At 42.4% G+C, this 21,872-nt stretch overlaps 1 long non-coding RNA gene across 6 annotated transcripts in view; it reads left to right on the top strand.

Moving 5' to 3' along the window:
- LOC136361490 (uncharacterized) overlaps positions 1–21,872 on the top strand; it is a 107,159-nt gene that overhangs the window by 17,467 nt on the left and 67,820 nt on the right. For 2 of the 6 annotated variants that reach the window (XR_010743643.1, XR_010743642.1), the window contains exon 3: positions 18,027–18,211. The exons of 1 other annotated variant lie outside the window; for it this stretch is intronic. This is a non-coding gene — a long non-coding RNA (uncharacterized lncRNA). Of the gene's footprint in view, positions 1–41; positions 656–916; positions 980–18,026; positions 18,212–21,872 lie in introns of those variants that run through there. 3 more of the 6 variants (XR_010743647.1, XR_010743646.1, XR_010743644.1) reach the window with 3 other exon arrangements.

The raw sequence follows: 21,872 nt of genomic DNA, 5'->3' as shown, positions 1-21,872 counted from the left end.
GCTGAGCATTTAGAGGAGAGGAGAGGAGAGGAGACAGACGAGAGAGATGCAGGTCACCTTAGAGCACAAAAGCAATTGGAAAGTAGGAGGCTGTATGTACTGAGCCAATGATCTGTGCTATGATAGATATACAAATTAGTACGGCAGATGAAGCAGCTTAGCTCATTATCCACCTGATGGTACTGAGACTTACAATTCAAAATGACAGAATTAAAATGCAGGCACACACAGACACACACAGACATATATTTATAATGACCCCACCTTTTCATCTTATGAATTATCCAGCTGGGATACCGACGTCTCTTGTGTAACATTCTTAAAGAGCTGCAATAAATTCACCTTGTGAGTCCATTAGCCAGAAAAGGGGGAGAATAAATTTGCTGGAATTTTTTTTTTGTCTCTCTTCTTCGGCAAGGGGGAAAAAAGTTTGTGCTATGAACTTAGCCTAGCAGCTTCTGGAACGTGTGCCAAAAGGGGCAGGAAGTTGTTTTACAATAGCGTTACAGTGATCTGCCACAAATGGAAAAAGCCAAATGTTGGACTCGGCAAAGAGAAAAAACATCTTTCTCCCCCTCGCTTCCCTCCTCTTGCCCCTTAAGAGAGAAAGAGGGAAAGGAACGCTGAGCTAGAAGTTCTTTTTTAATTACTTCTTGTAAGTAATGGAAAGATTATCTTACTTGCATATTCCATGGCAAGCAGGAGGGAAAGAAGTATCAAAGGGACGTTTAAAAAAATGCGCTTGGTAACTAGCAACGGGACTTTTGGCACAATTCCTTGAGTTTGCTTGAGGTTATGGAGGGGGGATGGGAAGAAGAAAAGCAAGTCGACACAGCACGTTTTCTTTTAAGAAGGGGAGGGTGTATGGAGGCGAAACTATATAATTTTTTTTTCTTTTTTTTTTTTTTTTTTTAAGGAAATGTATGTTGATCTTCTGAAGCTGAATCCTCAGGCATTTGTGGCCCGTCCTTGCAGCCTGGTATGTTTTTTGTGTGTGCGAGCGCTCTCAATCAAACAGCAATCATGGCAGCTGTTTTTCTTCCAGCACAGCAGTTGAGCTGTCTCGCCCAAATGCTTATCAGCTTTTGACTCGGTGCCAAGAGAGTTATAAGGGCCAAGCAGCCTGAGCTTGGCTGTGCAGCTGGTTTGAAAGTAAGGGCATGAGAAAACAAAATCACAAAGTTTTTCTGTCACATACGGTATTTACTTTTTCAAATAGCCATTTTCAGCTCGGTAGGCTGGGGTTGGTTTTGTATGTGTGTGTGTGTGCTGTAGTTCGTGGTCCTTGCGGACTGCTGTGTTTCGCAGAGCGGTGTAGGTGTGTGAATGCCGAGAGGAGCCTCTTCTCTCCGCTTAATCCCGGGAGATATTTCCGTAGAAACCACCCTACACACACATACACACACACCCCCACCTCCCCCAATTAAAAGCTTCATTAGCCGCACTGCCCTGTCAAGTATATTGCCATAGCGTGGGTGCATTTACATTCCAGCGCAGCGCCTTTCCTCCCATCGCTGTATCTGTGCCGGGTCCCCGCCCGGCGGCGCCGTCCCCATCGCAGCCCGCGGGGCCGGGCTCGGTGCGTGTCCCTGTGCCCGTGGCTGCGGGGGATGGAAAGGAGCCCGTCCGCGCAGGGCCGTGCCGCTTTCATCATCAGCTCCAGCCCGCTGCGTTTCGCTGGCTCACGTCCTCCTCCTCCTCCTTCTCCTCCTCCTCCTCCGCCAGACTGCTCCAGTCGCTCACAAGAAGGAGGTTGGACCCTGGAAAGGCGGCTGCTGCTCGCATTCCTGCTGCAAGGGCCTCCCCTTCAGACGGCCTTTGCCAGAGCAGAACTTTTAAAAATGCTGCAAATAGGATCTTCTTTTTCTTCTGCTTGCCTGAGCCCTCCTCTCCTCTCCCAGCGTTCCCGAGCGGGGCTGGTTCTCGCCTCTCCTGCGCTGTACATCCCAATGCAGAGGGTAGAGCGCCGAGGGCTCACCCCTCCGCTCATCCCTTTTCCCTCACTCCCTTTTCCCTCCGTTAAGGAAATGGATTCCTTTGCCTGAGCAATGACTCGGGCTTTGCAGGTTTGTGTGCTCTGAGGATGAGAGCTTTTGCTGGTGATTTTCCTCCCCGGAGTCCCAGTGCACAGTGTTGCTCAGGGAACAAGCCTCTTGCTTTCTCTGCCTTTCTCTTTCTCTTTCATAGAAATATATTTTTAATGGCTGTAGGTATCTGCGCCATGTGAAATAGGGCGTGTGATATCCCTCCAAACCCCTTGTAATTGGACCATGGCTGAAAAGGAAATATGGGGGGGATGTCTAGGGGGGGGACAGGGGGTGCACAGGCTGTTTCGTCCTTGCAGACCTTCCCCTCCGCTTTTCTCTGCTGAGGAGGGAAAAGGGGATGTGCAGTAAAATGCCGTCTCTGGGACAGGTGCCAGCTCCCAGACAAAAGAAGTAAAATAGGCGGTAAAGAGGGAGGGGGGGTGGTGGGGGGGGGGGGGGGGAAATTAATAGGCAACAAAAATAGGAATCGAAAATCTCCGAGAGGCAGGGCTGGCGAAAGGGCTGGTGCCCGACCGGCCTTTTTGCTGAATATTTTCTGTGCGATGGGTGGGAAGGAGAAAGTTGCGGCACACTTTTTATTCCCGTCTCCACTGCAGACGTTTGGGAGCGTGAAGGGAGGATGCTTTTTTTTTTTTTTTTTTTTCTCTCTCTTCTTTCCCCCCGCGTCTTCTTTTCCCTCCTTTCTACTGAATTATTCATATTGTCAGTGGTGAAGCCAGGACTATTAGCATGCATCAGACATGCTGTTTGTCTGTTTGCTAACATTCTTCATTCAAGACTTGTTAACTACCAGACAAGCTTAACACGCTTCTCTTTTTTTTTTCCCTCCCCTCCTCTTTCCCTCCGTTTCTCCCCCCTCCCTCGCTCCCTCCCCTCTCTTCTCCCTTCCCTTCTGCCTGCTCTGCTCCCTTCCCCTCGCCGCCGTCCCTGCCACCCCTCGCAGCCGCCCATTGTTGCCGGCGGGGCCGGTGCGGGGCGAGGCCGCCTCCCGGGCCTGCCCGGCCGCGCAGATGCGCCGCCTCGCCCGGAGCCTCCCGCCCGCCTTTCCCGGGGACTGCGGAGCTGCGAGGGGAACACCCAGCGCCGCATCCATCCGCGGCTCCCGGGCCGCCGTCCCGCCCTGCCAGGGTAAGCTGCTCCCGCCGGGAGCGCAGGGGGATGCCAAGTGGGAAAATCAAGTTTCGGGAACTACGTGGGGATCGGCACATTGGCTCGCGTCTGCCTGATAATTTATGATTAACCAGGAGTGCGTTATCAGCCCGGCGAGGTCCGGGCTCGTTCGGGAGGATCGCTTTGCTGCCTATTAAGGATGTGATAGACTAATATTTGCTATTGTTGCTGTTTTTTAGGTTCTCTTCTCCCTCTCTGTCGAGTCTGCCCCTCCCTTCGCTAGCCTGTTTAAAACCAGCAAGCTTCATTTTCTTAGCAGACAAAGGTCGATCACAGCTTTTATTTCTGAATGCAAATGTTCTAGGACTTGTGCCAGTCCTGCCTTCATTGAGCACAATATAGCTGCTTTCCTGAATGGCGCTTCCCCCTTCCCTTCTAAAAAATAAAAATAGAAGGGAGCTTAAGAGAAGAAACAAAGTTGGGCGGTGCAAGTTTTTTTACATTTATTTAATATTTCAGTCTGTGTGAAGCATAATTAAGCATCCCTGTGCAGAGCAGCTGTAACGTAGCCACCAGCCAGTGCATGGGGTTTATTTGTAGGGACACATACGAGAGAAGGGACCTGGGGGCATTGCTCAACTCCTGGCTTTGCAGGTAACTATTTGATGCTCTTCAGTCATTGTATCTCATCACAATTACATTTCCTGATTTTTCTCAGCAACGTGAATTTGAACATAAATATTTTCAGCATTCGTGTTTAAATTTTATAATACCTGGAACTGTTCGGGATTAGTTTCTAACTAACATTTTTATCATATATTTGAAAAGTACTATTTTTCAAGGCCTTTAAAGGTTCGTAAGTGCCAAAAGTATATTTTCTTTTTATCTTTTATGTGTGCGCCCTGGCACATGCTCACGCACACTCCCACTCTTTCTCTTCGGGTGTTAATGAAGGAATTTATTTTAAGTAGAATACTTAAATATTAGAGTAATGCCATTTATAGACCAAAGTAGCATCTGGATAGAGATGTACTGAGTTAGGCGCAATTTGGCAGATGGTTAAACACTTAAGATTTATTACTACTGTGAAATTGCCAGACTTATGATAATAGGTATTTTCAATTTGTTATATAGACTAATCTATGTGAAAATTAAAGTATCTCAAAATAAATATATTTTAGGAGACTTTATGAGGAAACTAGTCCTTTCATATGTATTTTTAAACCAAAATGCTTTTTCTGCACACTGAAAAAAAATGGGAGGCTTGTGTAAAATATTTTAATATTTTCCTATTCATTTTATTTATGTCTAGGATTTAAAGTAAATAACAAAGCAAATAAAAATAAGTTTGGGGGGTTTCCCAAAAAAAAAAAAAAAAAACCCACACAAAAACCTACAACAAAACCCCACCAAATAAACTGGTGCCTCCCCCCCCCCCAAAAAAAAAAAAAAAAAACCAAAACCAAATTATTTGAAAATACCTAGCGACTTATACAAACATAGTTTTAAATTCAGGCAATTGACAGCATTGTATCAAAACCGTCTCCGTATTGGCATTGCATTAGGAGTGTTTTATGGCAACATAAACTGAAATACAACTCATAACAGTAAGTAGTAAAGCAGTATTTATTGGCTGATCATGCTCAAAGTAACTAGAGAATGTTTTAGTGAACTGTGTAGATTAAGAAAGGAATTTAGAAGCATATGGCTTGGTGATAGCTAAAATTAATTTCTTCAAAGTAGTTTTTAGAGGCCTGTAGCAGCTACACAGTACAATGAAAATAGAATATTAGTTGAGGTTTCACAAAGTGCTAAACACTCCTCACTGAGAAATTTCAGAGTACTTGGCAATATTGCTCCTAATCATGCTATTTATCTAAAGATTTTTTTTTTTTATCCTTAGGTGTAGTACTTGGGGGCTTTTTTGTTGATGAGGACTAACTTAAAGGAATATAAAATTGTTCCTTGCATATTAGTTCATTATTTTGTGGAGCCTTGCTAGAAATTACCTCTGAAAGTAAAAGAAGCAAATTTGCCTGGTTTATTTCACAGTGAGGGTTTCTATAAGTATGCTGGAAATTAACATAGCAATGTATAAAGACCACGTGCATGTTAATTGAAGAGGGATTAAAATCCTTTCATTAGATTGGCAATTTCCAGGGTTTAAATTTAAAATTATTTTTAGTCTGTAACTTGAAATATAACTGCTGATAGAACTGTTCAGCCCCTCAGATGAATGTCTTCAGAAATTATGCATGTGTGCTAGAGCATTTGCATTTTGAAAGTATTTTGTGTTGGAGTGCCAAGATTCTCGTATAAAATGTTTGGTGCATGGAATGAAAAATGAAGAGCATAGACAATACTTTGCTTAATTAAAAGATTTTTTTATATATATATATATATATAGCTGGCTAGGATGAAATTTGGCATATTTTCAGATAATAATTATGAAGTTTTGCATATTTTCAGGTAATAATTGAGTGAAGACACAGTGAAAATAATCTAAGATAGAGTGAGTTGAGGGCAAATAGTGTTTCTCCCTCATCTCAATCCTCAAAATGCAATTTTGTCCTCCAAAAAGAAATTTAAGGAGTTGCTGATAAATGAACTGTCTCTTCTTAACCTCCTACCTATCTTGGCTGAAAATGTGGCTTTTACCTACTAGTGTGGAGAAGGAGGGGAACACAAGGCCAAGGTCCATGTCTTCTAGGCCTGGGAGGGGTGCGGAGTGCTGGGCAGAGGCGTGCTCCGTGAAAGGCACAGCAGTGATCCCACGGGAACAGGATCTGCCGGCAGGTGGGCTACCATGGGTTCCTTACTGCCGGAGACAGCAAGTGGGCTGTCTGGCTAAACTTCTTTAAATTAATTGTAATGTCGTCCGGATGAACATTGCCAGGTTTGGATCAGGCTAAGAGAGATCTTATTGTGAGTAAAAGGAGAGGGAAAAGGGAGGAGGAGGTGGAGAGGAGAAAGAGAATGGAGCGGCAGTTAGCTCTTTGAGATGTGGCTGCAGTCTGGGGTCCTCGTCTTTGTTGAATATGTAAGATGAGTAGGACTGTGAGGCTGGATTGTATTTTGTATGGGTACATGGGTACAGCACTGTCTTGTCATAGTACATGCCAAGTATTGGTAAACCTTTTGTAGCAGCTAAGGAGAAATAAAAGGAGTGGAAGGAACGCCTTGTTTCATCCAGTTTTCTTGGGAAAATAAAACAGAATTTTCTTTTTTTTTTTTTTTTTTTGGGGAGGGGTGGGGGACGGACGTGTGGGGACGTGAGATGTAATTCACATCCACTCAGCGCTTCGTCAGCTCCCCTGCGAGCAGAGTGGGTTCTGTGCTGTACTCGGCCTCCGTCCATGTGCCACATGTTCCACAAACCTTGGCAGGGCCTTGGTGCTCAGAGTCTGCCGTGCACATGGGTGCTCAGCGATCGTGACACCTTCCCTCAGGAAAATGGATATGCGCTCTAATTAGGCATTTTTCCTGCTAACTGCATCAGTCCCTCGCAGCTTGAAGCAGGTGCCGGTAATCAGCCCTCCCTCCTCCCCCCGCAGTGGTGCTGCTTGTGCAGGTCTGAGATGCACAACAAAGCCACGCTGCCACAGTTCTAATGCTGATTTATGGCGCCTGTACCTGTCCGAGAAGCGGGGGGGTAAATAATTTAAAAATACGATTGCATGTCTTTTGTTTCTCAAATAAGACACACTGTGCAGCGTGTTCCCTCGGAGCCGCATGCGTGTTCGTGCAGCGTGTGTTCGCCCAGCGCGTTTGATTGTCGCAGAGATAAGTGTTCATTTATTCAGGATGCGTGCAGCTAGCTAGACTCACGTTTGCAGCCAGAAGACAAAAAAGTTGGAATCCCTGTAGCCAGCACAATAGACATTCCCCAGCAGCCATCCCAGTAGATAGGAAATGGACAGGTAGATGTTTGGAAGTGCACATGCACTTCAGCAAGTCTGAGTTTATCCGCTGTAAACTGTACTGGTGCCGTGCAGATCTGTACTTGTTTATGCATCTGACTCCATACCTGAGCTGCAGTACATTGTATTCTGTGGAGCTGAGTTTGATGGGCTTTGGAGCAATCCACCTTCACCAGCTATTCCCTAACATAATCTGTGTGCACATTTGTGGAATCGCTAATAATTCTAGCCTGTAACTTCTCACTAGAGAGCAAACCAACCTGTGATTCTCTAATGAATGGTGCAGAAATCTGTCCACAGGTATTCCTCTGCACTCACAGAGGCTATTTTAAATCTCCAGTTCTAGAAGGATTTTATTTAAATTAGACTTACGATCTCCAAAGTAAAATGTAATTCAGTTCAAGATGCCATAATTTGTAGAGGGATATGTAGGAATAAAGTGCCCAGGATCAGGCCCTTTGCAGCCTGTCTTTTTAAAAAAATACACCATCAAATATGAGATCTCATAATTTTGAGTTGCCCTTTATAAAAACTGTCGTTTTTTCACAGATTAATGTTACCATTTATTTAGTAGTTGTGTACTTCTCGTTCTTGCATACGTTTGAAATTTGCTGTTCTGTACCTCTGGAAACAAAGGATCTGATCCAAAGGCCTCTGAAGGCGACAGGGGTTTTTCCACTGACTTCAAATGGGATTTGGATTAAGACTATATACATAATAGTTTCAAATAAAGACCTGACTGCTACATTGGTTTTCAGGGTCTTCCACAAAACTTTTCAAAACTCTCAGAAAAATTGTTTAGGCATGATGCTCTAAAATACACATCTAAGCATGAATCATGTTTTGTTGTTTTGCTTTAAAAAAGAAAAAAAGGGGGGGGGGGGTGGGCAGGGTGGCGCTCCAAAGAGCTTTATCTTGCTGGTGCTCCAAATGAGTGTTCCATGAATAAAAAAGAGGGAATGTTGGGTCAATATTTGGTATGTAGCTGATGCATTACCTTATGCATTCTTTATTTAAATTAGGGCAGCCTTTTTGGAAGGAGTCTATAGATTTGAGATGGCAGTGTACTGCCTATTTATTTTTACACACGTAAATTTAAATTAACCTCAACCGTCGTATCCTGTTATCTGCCAAGGAAAACATTTAGCTCCTGTCCAATCTGTGTGGAGTTTCAAAGTGATTTGCTCTTTTCAAACTTGTTAAAGCACAAATAGAAAAGTAAATTGCTTTGCATACCAATCAAACATTTTGCAGAGGGGAAGGAAGAAGAGCTAAGGAAAAATGAATTTATTATTATAATAACCAATATACCTTTATAAAATATTAATTAAGTAATCATTTTCTACAGCCCTTGATTGATTGCATTTGAATTGCTGACTGATATTTTGCCACACTTTAATCTGAGGGACACTTAGCATGTTGCCTATTTATTCAGATACCTTCACATAGATATGTTTGCTGTTGTATTCATTCAGCTCCTGAAGTTCTTTTGTCAATGTAACTAGACATTTCCAGAGGAGAGGGTACCTACAATTTCAAGAATAAAAGAGTTCACATGGTTTTATAACTACAGAGGCAAATGTTTCTGGAGCTCTAAATTAGAAAAAATAGTCTATTTAGACTGGTCTTGGGGTTTTTTATTTTTCTAATTTTTTTTCTTGTTTTCTGTACTTTCAAAAGTAGGAAAGTACCCTGCAAACAGTTGATCTCAGGAGCTAGAAAGCAAGGAGCAGCACCATCGAGTCTGTTTATTTTAATGCTGAGGGGACAGGCCGCTGAACTGAGCAGCTCAGAGAAATATGTAAGAGCAGAGTGCTTTTGTTTTTCACAGCCCTGCTAGGCCAAGGTGTTTTACACCAGAGTTAATTCCTCAGAGAGAGGCGTCGCTTCGAGGGGCCTGTGAAAGTGATCACCAGATCCTGTTTTTTTGACACAAGTTATGCTGTCGTTTCTAAAGCAGTAACTGGTCTCACAGTAGCATAGGTGATCAAGGAGGGGTTGTTCTGTGGGAGAGTTCATTTGCATTTTCATCTGCAGGATGTAATAACCATAAAGCAGCTACAAATATTGACAGTGTCTCAGATGGACAGTTGTTTCAGTTCAGGCAGTTCTGTGTTGGTGAACACGAAGCTTTGACATGGACTTCTAAATGCATTGGCAATCTTTCCAGAGCTGCTCTTGCTTTTTATTGGAATGCAGTCTGCAAAAGGCTAGGAAGGCTGTTTTGTTGCATCCAAGAGATTTTGATCGCTATATTTGTTTTGCTACCCAAACACAAAGAGCTCTGGTATATTTACTTCTACATTTGTATATACAGCAAGTATCATTTTCAAAAGATTTTCCTCTTTGATAAATCATTCTTTATTTTCTTCTTTTTTATGTATATATTTATTTTTCTCTCTGGTTGCAGTTTTGGGTTTTTTTTTTTGGTTTTTTTTTTTTTTTTTTTGGTTTTGGTTTTTTGGTTCTTTTTGGGTTTTATTAATAGAAAGGAGAGTTCTCATTATAGTTTTGTTACCTTTGGCAGATTAGATGTATTGTCTGATTTGTCTATAGGGAACAAAATAGTATATCCAGTCCTGAGTCAGTGGAAAGTCTCCTACAGATATCAGAGGGTTTTGGATTGTTCTCTCAAACCCAACTAACACTAATTTAAAAACCTGATGCAGGAGGCCTGAACTCAAATGACTCTTAAAGTGCATTTAAAGAACACTACCTTCTGCACAACCTTCAGACTTGGACAGTGAGCTTTTGTACTTTCTTGCTTTATCCGATTTAACCCAAGGAGTGTCGGAGTCCTGCGTTCTGGTTTTAAGGGACGGAATAATACAGAAATATATTAAATTAAAAATAATACAAAATCAGTATTCTTCCTACTCCAGCACACATTTATGAATTGCAGGGTGCACGGAAGGAATCGATCACATCCCAAAATGGATGGAAACGTTGTTAAAGGCCCAAAGGACATATATAATTTTGCTGCAGGGGTTCATCATGAGGTTTAGTTTTGGTTTTAATGCAGTGTGACATATAGGGTTTTTTTGATTGCCTAGTTATTATGTGAATAAATAATTAACATTTTAAAATTTATTTTTATTAGTAACCATTTTATAAAAACAGTTCTTCAGCTCGATCTGTTATGAAGATAGCTAGTTACCAGTTTTAATTGAAGGTTATATGTTCCTCGTTCTATAATTATTATAGAAGGAGAAATTAACATGATCACATGGAAATTTTGTTTCTTAAATGGAGATTTACATTGATGGATTGAAGGTTTAAGGTGCAGATTTACATTTAAATTACATATTACATGACATTTACATTTTAAATTATACTAAAACAATTATTTCTACTGTCTTACTGGTACCTTTGAATGTCTCTATAAAATTATTTCATTTAAAGTATAACCTACTCTGCTATGTATATGTCTCACGTATGAGATCTGAGTATTTTTTGTATGTGTGCACTCCTATTTGGTGTAAATAAAAGTGAAGTTGCATGTAAAATATTCACACGTATACATTTAAGATGCTGTTTAGTACTTTACTTAGAGTAGCAATTACTTCTCTGTAACACAAAGTGTTTTTAGGGGTGGTATTTAACAGCATAAAAATTATATCTGTCTGGTGCTTGCATTTTGTTTTCCCCAAAATGCTTTCAGGAATCAAAACTCATGAGTGTTGCTTAAGAGAAGATTAAGGATTTGCAATAAATTAATTAAAATCTATTAAGGAATAGCACGTGGCTGCAGGTGCAGCCAGCTGGGAACAAAGCCTGGAGTCTCAAGGAGAGGGCTGATCTGGGATAGGAAAGCCAACTGCAAGGTGGTTGTACCTGTTGTAAGGAGCATGCCAGAGTGGAAGTCACAAGTCAGCATAGAGTAAGTGTTATTTTCTGAGGAGACCTTCATGTTTGTGGAAGGTACCATACATGTATGTGTGTCCTTGCTGGTGCAGGTCCCTTTGGTCCATGTCACTGTGGGCCATGTCTTGCAATTGGTTTTATCAGGTTGGAAGGAACTTAGAGTATGAGCATAATTCTCTTCCCAAAATAGATTTCTTTACAGGGTCAGTTGGATATGGCTGGTTTGCACCCATATAAGGTTCTGGGCTGGACACAGAAGCACTAAAATTCCATCATTGTTAAAATAATTGCTGCAAGCTTTTCAACTTTTGATGACTGCTGAGCTGAGTATACCAAAGAGTCCACACAGGTCGGGTGGTGGGTTGGATTTCACCGGGAAAGGGAGGGGGTGGGGGGCACTAGGAGCACCTGTATCCAGTTCCTGAATTTTGTAACATTTCTTGTCATCCTTATATTTCTCCTGAGATACAATCTAACCTAAAACATTAAATGGAAGAGCAATTGAAGGTTCACCAGGAAGTGCTAACAAGCTCTCCTGAACATTAATCTGCGAAAAACTAGGCCTACGCCTTAACTGTGTATATTAGTTTTAAGGTTGCAAGTAGTGGAAGAGCAAATAGAAAAGTCTTACAATTCAATTAACACCAAGAGATCAAGCTGAAAAACCACTTTGCCAGTGCACTTGCAGCCTCTGTTCTGGCTCTGTGTGAGCCTTTCTGTAGAGCACTCAGGACAAAAAAGTTTCCACAGGTGACCAGCGGCTATCAGGTGGCTATTGCTTCTAATGGCAATTAAAAAAAAAATAAAGCTACTCTTCACAAAATGAATTTCACCTTCATGCTGATGGCCAGTTCAAGGCCTACATAAAGTTTAAGCCCCACTCCAATCACTTCAGATAGCCCCCAGCTTTTTTCTGTCAGTCGTGTACCATGAGCTACTACTATAGAAGCCACTGGAAGAAATAATAGATACGAAGAATAGTTTGTATTGTGCCATCAAAATCACTGGAGCTGACACTTCTGGGACTGCAGATTATTTTGCTCACAGTTTATTTAGTCATTCTTCTATCTTTTCTTATAATATCCTTTAATTTGTAAAATCTGCATCTAGACATGCTCTTGTCCAGAAATCAGGCCGTGATGAAATGGGAATTGTGGTCCGGAAAAGTGAGTGAGAAGTTGGGAGATTTTTTTTTATTCAGCCTTGGGTATAAGAGTAAAAGCCTCATCAAGTTTCCTCCTCTTTCCATGTCTCAGCACCTCCCCTTGTAAGCTGGAGCTAAATCTGATGTTGCCCATGAAATTTCTGCTTTGAGAAACAGCTGATGTCTGGATAAACCACATACAGCAAACGCACAGCACAGGACACTGATCTGGGAAGGGAGAGTTGCTGGGAATGCCGGGCCTGCGGAATTTGAGGGGTCCAGCCCTGCCCTTTGCAGAAGGGGCATCTCATAGTCTGGAGCTGGGGTGTAGCTGCTCTTCTAGGCCTCAATTGCCTTTGAATGAATGGAGGCTTTTTCTCATAGCTTCAGGAGGCCTTGCCTCCCAAAATTTACAAGTATTCCTTACCAAAGTAGAAAGTTTATGTATTGCTTGCCATGGGGTTTCTTTTATCTCCACTATCTTGTAAATTAATCACTCTGTTTCATGCATTGATAAATAATAGGAGAGACTAACCCACTCAGCATCTGCATCAATATACCTAAAGTCAAAGTCGAGGTCAGAGGAGAACAGCTTGGGAGAAAGATGCTGTGAAGTTGCCTGGTCTCTTATCCATAAAGTTTAGGATTCTGCTGTGCGATTAATTAAAAACTGGTATTTTGATAGCATTTTAAGATTACAGGGGGAGGTTAGGTAGATAATTGCATAAAAAAATCCGGAGAACAAAACAATCCCCCCAAACCTTTACAGAATACTAAACAATGACGATGAAAACTAGAACTTACAAGTCATAACATTTTATATGCTCCCTGCAGAACAGAAAGCTGGGAAGCAACTTTTAAAAATTAAGATACAAGTATATTTTATATGTTTTGTTTGCTGGCTCGTTTTGGTTTTGTTTTTTCTCTCTGACAACTCTATTATTTTTATCCTACTGCTTGCCTAAATGTAATTGAGTTTAGGATTTCTTTCTTGTTGCAGCAGCCTCTCCTCTGTTTGCACTAGGAATTTGGTTTCTGGGAGCCAGGAGGCAGGTTTGTCCACACTGGCAGTGGCTGGGCCAGCAGATGTCTGGGTCACTCTGTGTCCAGTGTCCATTCCCCAAGAGCATGGCCAGCCTGGAGTGCCCCAGACACACAGAGGGTGCTCAGTGAGGAGCAGCTGAGTGCATGGAGCCACACTGGTTCCACCGTGTGGACGGCTCCAGCAGGCCAGGGTATTTCAGAAACATTGGAAAAGCTGTTTGGGTTTAGTTTTTCCCTGCATTTTTAATAAATGTGCCTGTGGAAACCAAATCCTGCAGGTGCTTATGCACAGGACTGACCTGTGCACCCACGTGTAGTCCGAGGCTGGGACTCTCTGTGTCCTCTCTCCGTGTCCTTTCTGCCTCTCCACTGCATCCCCTCTCCCCTGATCCACAGCTGCTTGGTGCTGACTGGCAAACCAGTGCTTGGAGCCAAGGGTAGGGATACAGGAGTCCTGCAGCCAGACTTCTTTGAAACATTTCCTAGTATTCCTCTGCCCAGTTTGGCAGCTTTATAGTCTGATTATTGAGGGCTCTGAAAATCTTCAGGCGAGTGCTTCTGGGCCTCTGAGTTATGGTGCTGGTGTTTATTTTGGTGTCTCCATCTGCCTCAGGAGTGCTTTTGGTAACTGGTGGTCCTGGGCTCTCATTCCCACTTCCAGGTCCAGCTACATATGGATGTTCTGAGCACCAGAGGCGTGTCAGCTGGCCAGGGCAGGCAGCTGCCCTCCCTTGTTTGCAGTATCAGCTGCCATCAAGTGGGAGAAATTAACGTGATAAACCTAAACAGAAAAAGAGAAGGTGTCGATGTTCCAGTGCAGTTGGGCAGGGTTTGTAGCTATCTCCATGAAGTGAGTGCTCCAGGTTTTTCTCATGCTCTTTGCACAAGACCTCTAAAGTTCTGTGTTTGATTTTTTTGGGTTTTTTCCACTCTTTCTTTCTTTCTTTCCCGTTTAGGTCAATTGACATCCAGTCTTCCCAACATTCCTGGTAGGCAAAGCTGTGTTTGCAGGCATTGTTTTTGCTCGGGCACCTCCGGTCAGTGCCTGCCTTTGACTGATACACAGATCGGAGGAAGGCAAAGGAAGCTCCCTGTTGTCCTGGGTGAAAGGTGTGCTCAAAGGGATGAGCAGGTTTCAGCAGCCTGAGGCAAAGGCCTGGGAGCTCCTGGTGCCACAGCCAGACTGACATGGTTTCAGTGCACTTCTTGAGAAACAGATGTGTTGATTGCTGCAGGAGTTTATTGTCAGAGATGATGAAAGTTGCAAGTAGGTGAGAGATCTTAGTTAGGAAGAAAATCAATGGTAAAACAATGTTTCAATCTATAGCCTCACTAAGTAATTTACTTTTAAAATCTAGTTCTGCCCAGAGGTGAAACTGTTTCTATTCATGTTTTGTTGAATCACATTATTAGAGTAGTAAGTCCATGTTGGGAAGGTTTTGTTTGGTTTTTTGTAAGAAGCTCTTCCAATAACGCCTCAAACACCTCACAGCTGTTTTCTTTGTGTCTGATTTTAAAAAGTGGATTTTTTTTTACAAGATACATTTGAATTTTGCTTTGCAGTAGGTAAAAGGTTCCTCTTCAGTATGGAGTATACACATTGTGGACTATTTAACTGGAAGGCAATTTTTGTTTTGAGCAAATATTTTATGAGTAAGTTACTAGTATCTCTTATTTTTATTGTAGATGTACTGCGACAATTAAAGTGACTTGTATGACTTGTACCTCTGTAGGAGTTTTGCAAAGACTAGCACCATGAGACATTACACCTCTCCTTAAAATACATGAAGAAAAGAAATGACATAAAAATTTTTCTTTGAGAAGCAGAGACAGAGAAAAAAATAAAGACAGCTGGGTGAAACATGTTTCTGTTGATTTGAGAGTTCATGTTTTATTTTGTCTAGCGATCAATATGCATTTTTTTCCTTTTAGAAAATAAAAATACATCTTTTGGTTTCAAGTTTGAGAAAATAGAAGTCTTACGTTTCCATATTCCACACGGTTTCATTTTGCACTCCGATTTTAATTTTGCATTTGCATGTCCTGCTTTCAATAGAGACTTCAGTGTTGAAATGCGCTGCTTTTGTGAATTTTTCTTTCAAAAAGAGAAAGGGGCTGATTTCAGTTCAGATATCTAAAAGAACAGACGTGACTCCGTGGCTGCTCCTGGTGAAGGAAGAAGTGTAGTAGCTTCTGGAATGGCAGCGTCAGAGCCCGAGTAGTTGTGTCTGTGCTGGAGCTGAGCTGCTGGGCAGGCTCATCTTCAGCAGCACACAGTGTTCTCCCATTCACTGTACCTCCGTCTAATTTGTCTCATCTGTGGCACAGTCTCCTCTAAAGAGCTCAAGCTTCAGATGAAAATGTAGTTCTCAGGCAGAAAGGAACTGCAGTAAAAGTAGTTGTACTACTAGTTTGTCCTATGATTAATAGCAAAACTTGCTTAGAAGTTAGTCTTTGATTTCCTCTGTTTAATTGTAGCCCTAAGTGAAATGGGTTTTTGATTTATAGAAAATGCAAAATTGGGTACAGAAAGTTTTAAATTACAGTAACAGTAAAAAAAATTCCCACAATAATCATCCCATATTGTTTCAATTCAAAAGAGCTAGGGCTTGATTTGTGTGGGAAAGAACCCATAGCAGCCAAGTTCCACATTTGAAACTGGGGAGAGGGGAGGATCAATTACCCTCTTTTGAGAGTACAAAAATATGCCTGAACTTCACTCTGTAATACTTTTATCATATATTCCCTCTCTGGAAGGGTGTGTGTTGATTAATTAATTTAGAATAGCTCTTTTCTTACATGGATACCATGTAAAAGCAAATAGAAAAATTGCATTCAAACATACGAGAACAGGGGTTTAAAAAGCAAAAGCTTTAGGAACAGCAATGGCTTTTACTCATGATGGAAAATTGATCTATTCTGTTTTATAATATTTGCAATATGCAGAATGGTTCAATGAACTGTGGAAGTTCTAACAGCCATAGTTCAGTAACAGTGGCTTTAATAATAGTAGTTTAATTCCTAAACTACTTTTTGGAAGTTCTGCATGGCTGACCTCACTTTTGCTGCACCATATTTGTGTTTACTTTTTCTTTCGTTAGACCACAATGCCTATGCATGTTTACAGCACTAATCCTAGATGCTGAAATTCTGGATAGTTAAAATATTTTCAGTATCATTGAAGCTATTCCGGAGTAAATTACTTCACTTTAACTGATGAGACCAAATTCTGCTCTATTTTCAGGGGTAAATGCTGAAAAACACTGGTCTGACCCATGCAAGTTTGCATGCGAGTTCCTGACAATAGGAATTTGGGCCCGTTTTTTTTTTCTTTTTGTCTGCCACAACTCAGTTGAAAATAATTCTGAAAATAATAATGCAGTTGTTATTCTGTTGGTCAGCTTGGTGGTTTTTAAAATCCTGCTTCACAGTCTCCCCTCCCATACAGTTTTATTTGGAACACACTGAGTTTACAGTTTGAATGTGAAGTGCTGCTTCTATTCCATTTAATTTGGCATGACTGAGACGTAAAATCTAAACATAAAGCGTAGTATTGATCCATTTGTAAGCATTTTCAAATTGTACTGCGCTTCTTGGATAATTTATTGTTGGAGGATTTTAAAGTCAGGTGAGCTCTACATTTGTGCTATAGCCTGACAGTTTAATCAAGATACAAATTTAGAAACAAATCAGCACTGTCTTTTATATAGTGCCTCTAAATCCATGGTAATTTGTACCAGACCTTGGTAACAGGAAAGGATCGCCGTTTCATGCTACCAATACCAGTGGGTGTTGCTCCCCAGCTGCATCCTATAAGAGAAGATGCAAGAGAAATTAAAGGATCCCCACATGCATTTTTCTGTAATGTACCTTTTGCAGAGTACGAGGTTGATGGAAAATTCCCTTGAATTCAGTGTGCTTGCCGGCTGTAAATAGTGCCATATGTTCTGCATGCTTTAACTCCTACCTTTTGAGAGCACCGGGCAGTTTTTAAGTCAGCTTTCTTTACTCTGTAGTTTTGAAACGTTCCAAAAAAAAGGTAAAAGTTTGTACTCTGCGAGCTCAGAACAGGGAAGGGAGAACTCGAGTGCTGCTGGTGCCTGCCCTGGCTGCCTCAGGACTCTTCCAGAGGCCTGTTTCGGGGAGCTCTGCCGTGCCAGGATGTCCCTTGCAGCCCGAGCTCGTCCCTGCGCGCTCAGCTCCAGCGTATCCGAGCTATAGGCTGAGGCTGTGTGCGCTGGCAGCACAGATGGAGTGTGCTCTCATTAGGACTGTTTGTTGCCTGTTGGAACACACAGCATATTTCTACCGTGGCATCAACAGTTTCTAAGAACTGAGGTCAAAATAAACCGGTTGCAGTTGGATTCAGGAACTGTCTGGGAAACAATTTAAAATTCCCTGCTTAGGCATAACCATATTCCTAGATAGGTGGGTGAAAAGGCATTCTCATAGCAAGGGCTCATCTGAATTGATGCATGGTGTATGCAAACCAGTGTAGAGCTGCAGGGGTGCAGACAGTAAATTTTCTACAGATATTGACACAGGTATGCAAAATTGATTTTATTCTAAATAAATGAGCAAATTTAAGCACAGCACTCCTGCACTGTTTCTCCCAGTCTTTGTAGTGCTTGAGGAAAGTGATGTCCTCGTGCCCATATGGAAGGTGCCTGTTTTTGCCAGGCCTGAGCCTCCTGTGCAGGTGCAGATGTTGCTGAAGGCCCCGGCGTGCGCGGGCTCCGTGCAGGAGCAAAGCTGCTGGCAGACAACCTCTGGCAAGCCTCCTGGAAGCTGCTTTGAGTTGCTACTACCCCAGACTCCCCACCCCACCCTTTCCCTGGGGATCAGTGCTTCCTCAGCAGAACCCGCACCTGAGCTGCCTTCGTTGCACACCCACAGGTCCAGCTCCGGCCCCGGGAAGGGCGTCGCTCACTGCGGAGCTGCTGCGGCACGCCCGAGGTCTGAGCCCGGCGAGTCGGCGTGGAGAGCCCTCGCCTCCAGCAGCCAGGTGGAGCAGATGGCTGGGAAAAGGGAATTCGGCGTGTGACAGCGAGATTCACCCACCAGTGCCCCTACCACCACTGGTAAGTATTCACAGGGTCAGCCCATACACACACATTGCTGGCAACAGCCTGGCCCCATAGGCGTGAGTGAGTTTTAGCCAGGGATATCAGTGAATATCCCTGGGTTGAATTTGTAGCGTTTAAAAAGCCAGCAAAATTTTATGGAACAGGACAAATACTTATGATGATTTTGGCTTGAGTAGAGACGTAAAATTGATTTGCTTCCTGACAGAATCAGCAACAGTCACTTGTAAGGGTTTGCTCGTATTTGTCTGGTCACAGTTCATTTGCAGCCAAAGGAACTATCCTGTTTGTTGAGCTGCAAACACACAAAGGCGTAGCAATCTGCTAGATGTTAGAAAATGTTCTCATGGGATTTGGGGTTTTTTGGGTGGGGAGGGTTAAATCTAACTCTAGTTTCAGTGGTTAAAATTATAAAAAAAAAAAAAAAGTAATTTTTTCCTTTTCAGAAATGAAACATTATGGAGCTGTATGGTATGCATAACAGTAAATGGCTAATACAGATATGTGTAGTGGAGTACTGAAAAGATGGGTCAAAAGATTTACAAAAATTTTGAAGACTGATATGGAAAGATGTGTATAATTCCTAAAAGAAAGGATAAAAAAGAATTTTTTATTATATTCTTTGCTGCTACCAGTTTGCTGCTGTTGCCATTCTTACTTCCCATGGCATGAGGTGTTCAGTGGTCTATATTACAGCCAGAGGAATAATATTATCATGCCTTATTTTTTCTCCAGTGACAGGGAAGCAGCTCCCTGTCACTAGCAACTCCTAGAATCCCTTGTTTATGGGATGATCTTACTGTCTCCATGAGGTTTTCTTGGTTCTTGCTGCTGTTCTCCGTATGCCTCTACGCAGAGTGTGCGTGTAACAATGTGCCTTTCCATCCTTGACCCTGGCAGGTCTTGTGCAGCCTCATTCATCCTGACCCACCACCTCTTCCCTGCTCACAGACAGCTGCTGAGTCTCAAGCTCTTCACTGACTGTGAATGCAGTTGGGAACACTCTCCTCCCCCCCCCACTTTTAAGTTGGCTCTCAAAGCCCATCGCAGATGGTCTGTACCTCATACATAATAAAGATTTTTTTTTTTTTTTTTTCTGAGGCGGGTTTCTGTGAATGTGAGAGGCAGACAGTCTGGCAAGCTTAGACCTGTGTTTTTATATTTTTTTTTCTAAGTGAGCCTTGAGGGATTTGTTTGCCATAATTTGAAACCCCTTAATAGCTTATGGAGCTCAGTAATATCTTGGTTCCAGAGGCTGGAACCTGATTTGTCCATTTGATATTTTCTAAGGGGGAATGGTACACATTGGCAAAATGGAGTTAGGGCCCAGCTGGACAAGACAAAGAAATTAAGCAGAAGCATGCCAGGAACTAAAGCAATTGCTTTAGGAAGTTGGTCTTCTAATAAGAGTATGGTAGGTTTGTGCTAGCTGTGTTTGAGTTGCTTTAGGGTCCCTGCTATAGCTGTGTATTTCAAACTACTTGTAAATCTTGTTTCAGTGAGTTCACTCTGTCCTATTTTCAGACTTGAGCAGTAAAGTCTGTGAACCAAAATGTCCCCAGGACCTCATGTAAGAGCCTAAGGAGCATTTTCAAATGTCAGATAGTTCGGGTTCTAGGTAGCTCAACACCACTGCTTTTTAGTTCCCTTGTATATAGTTGTATTGCTAGTGGTACGCTCAGCATTCCAGTAGCCATAAAAACAGGTCCATGTGTGGAAATCTGCTCTGTGGGCCAGGCTGCCATGGGCTCTGGGTTTCTGTTCTGCATGGAAGCTGCCATAGGGCTCTTCCTGTTCTCTGCACTATGCTTTGGGAGCTGAAAATGTAGAACATATGCAGGAGGAAAGTGATGGAAATACATTTATACTAGCAGTTTCAGCAGTGGTTTTGACCCCAGTGAGAAAAGATATGTCAAGGTGACATATGGAATTGTATTTTTAAAAGATAAGGGGAAAATGTCCTAAACTATATTGGATTTTGTTCAGGATGAGGAAAACATTTTTAACGGGTATTTCACACCTCTGTTGTGCATGTTAAATGCTGTTTGTATCTGTGTGTGTGTTTGTGTTGTTACTCGTTGTATAGGAGCAATGAAGTTCAAACCAACCTGTGAACTGTAGAGTATTTGCTAAAATACGTTGGGGTTCAATTGTCTGAAGCTCTTGGCTCTTAGAGGGAAAAAAGTCCCACTGGTGTCAGATAAGACACTTCTGCAGGGCCTGAATGGTGTCAAGAGTAAGGGTCTCTGAGAAGTGAACAGAGCAAATAAAATCTTCTCAGAAGAGATGAGCTCCAGAGAACATTCCAATCAGGCAGCAGTTGTCAGCAGCACAGGGTACTCAGAGGTTCATCCTTCAGAGTGGAAGGACCTTGGGAGGCATCTAGCCCAGCCTCCTGCTCAAAGCTTGGCCAGCTGAGACCAGGTGGCTCAAGGTTTTGTTCAGTTAGGTCATGAAAGCCTCCAAGCATGGAGACTGCACAGCCTCTCTGTGCAGCCCCTTCCACTTCATGGAGGAAGGGTTTTTCATTGTTTGTAACCTGAACCTTTCGTATTTCAAATTCTGTCAGTTGTCGCTTGTTCTCCCACCACACCCCACTGTGAATAACCTGGCTCTGGCTTCTCCTAGCCTTTTCTTGGGTGTGGAGAGGCTGTCACCTAAGCCTACTCAGGTCCCTTAGCCCCTTCTCACAGGGCTGATGATCATCATGGGGGGTTCCTGCTCATTCTGCCTTCTCTGCTCAGCTGAGGAGCAGCACAGGAGCCTCTCAGGACAGTGCTGTCCCATGGGATGCTGGCGCACACACAGGCAGGGTGTCTCTCTGTGAGCCACATCACTCTTTTCCAGCCCCCTTAAGGAGTGTGGGTATTTTTGCTGACCGTCAGCTGGAAGCAGTGCCAGGAGCTGATGCTGTTCCCTGGCCTTGGCCTTCACAGCAGATTCCTGTGTTAATTGTGTAACGTTACTAATTTCAGGTACTAATACAGAAAAATATTAGCTTGGATTAGAAAATCGTGTCATAATGTTAAAGCACTATAGAGTTTCTTTCCAGAGTGGTTTTTGAGCTGCTGAGATACAGGTTTTAAGCATAAAACACAACAGTTAGAGATATACTTAGTCTTAAAAATTGTTAGGTGTCATGTAATTGCATAACTGCAGAACCCGAGGCTTTAAGAACAATACTGAGTATCATGAAATTGTGATTCAATTTTAAAATAAAGCAACATCGATAAGATCATGAGTCTGCTGCTTTTGTAAAGCAAATGTTCCTCATCTAAGAGGGGTTTTTTCAAATAGTGAACCACGTCTGTAAAGTTCTGAAATGATAGCTGCTATTATGTGCTCATCTGCTTGGCACAGTAATTAAAGTATACTTTAATGCTCTGAGACACGTGTTTAGAAGTATGGATTGAAATTAATCACTCTGCCCCTATAGAAATTGCTTGCTGAGTCCAACAGCATGTGTTGCTATAGAAAGCTGTGAGTTTGTGTCTTGTACATGGGTACAGTTACATTTAGTATTTCATATGTTTTATTAAATATAAATGCAAAAAATACACTTAATTTTATTAAAAATACGGAGCAGAGACATTTCAATATTTATCCAGTGTGGCACAAGCATTTTTACACGCAAAACTTGGCACTGTAATAGCCACTA

This window comes from Sylvia atricapilla, chromosome 5 (assembly GCF_009819655.1).
Source record: "Sylvia atricapilla isolate bSylAtr1 chromosome 5, bSylAtr1.pri, whole genome shotgun sequence".
NCBI classification, from domain to species: Eukaryota; Metazoa; Chordata; class Aves; order Passeriformes; family Sylviidae; genus Sylvia; species Sylvia atricapilla.
The sequence above is the reverse complement of the archived record's forward strand: the minus strand, read 5'-3'. Positions and strand labels throughout refer to the sequence as shown.